The sequence below is a fragment of the Nematolebias whitei genome, unplaced genomic scaffold (assembly GCF_014905685.2).
Source record: "Nematolebias whitei isolate Nwh7 unplaced genomic scaffold, NemWhi1 Nwh_scaf_18808, whole genome shotgun sequence".
In the NCBI taxonomy this organism is placed as follows: domain Eukaryota; kingdom Metazoa; phylum Chordata; class Actinopteri; order Cyprinodontiformes; family Rivulidae; genus Nematolebias; species Nematolebias whitei.
Window position 1 is genome coordinate 1 of NW_023637353.1, and position 1009 is coordinate 1009.

The 1009-nt window shown below is 42.5% G+C and overlaps 1 non-coding gene across 1 annotated transcript; it reads right to left on the reverse strand.

Moving 5' to 3' along the window:
- Positions 1-181: 181 nt before the first annotated feature.
- On the reverse strand, positions 182-269 carry trnay-gua. The gene is given in 2 exon segments: positions 182-217; positions 233-269. It is a non-coding gene; the product is annotated as a tRNA-Tyr (tRNA).
- Between the last annotated feature and the right edge of the window lie 740 nt (positions 270-1009).

Below are 1009 nucleotides of genomic sequence, written 5' to 3' on the forward strand. Positions count from 1 at the left end.
AAACTGGATGGCAGTATGTTGAATCATTATGGATTCCTTTTATGAACTTGAAGTTCATACAGATGCTCAGTGGGCCGACACTATGAACACAAAGCTGACCTTTGACCTCAGGCTGTAAAAGCTTAACAGCCATGGAGAGATCTTTTTTTCAACATAGATGTGTTATGAGGGGAATAAAAGCTCCTTCGAGCCGGATTTGAACCAGCGACCTAAGGATATCTGTCCTTGACCTCTACAGTCCTCCGCTCTACCAACTGAGCTATCGAAGGGACGGTCAGTGAATTGTCTGGGGACACTCAGGGGACACCCAGTGGACATCCACATACAGAGACAAAGGGTTAAAGTCTGGAGGAGTGCCAGATGTTATGGGGATCTCAAACCCTTCTAGATTTAGCGCCAGTCAGCAAGTGAGAGAAATGTGTGACAAATTATGGTTTAGCAACATATCAAGCTAAACTGGGACTGATTGAAAACAAAAAAAGATATATCGGGATCAAATTGAAACATTTTGTGACCAAAATGCGAGAAAAGTAACTTGTATGTCCGTAGCAGGAACATCAAGAAAACGTTGTGGTTTTGAGGCGCGCAGGCGTATCGTAAATACGAATTCATGAGGCCAGGTTCAAGAATGTTTATCCCCAAAAGGGGCAACTTGTTAGGAGTATGTTCTTGTAAAGTTGTCATAGTCCAATAGAAACAAGCTGCTGTTTTATCTCAAGTTTCAAAGGAAATATTTGTATTTATTCCACGATACAAACAAAAGCACCACATACGGCTCATTATACGTGCGTCGACAAACTATCGCAAAGGTATCAATTGCAGGACCTACAGTAGCTTAAACTTTGACCTTCATTTGTGACCTTGGAGCTGGGGCGATGGAAGGTATTTGTGATGCTTTGTCTCGTGATGATGCTTATGTGAATGAAGCTTCATTCAATTATCTTGAGCTGCTCTGTTGGCCAACAATAGGAACACAAAGCTGACCTTTGACCCCAGGCTGTATGGAGAG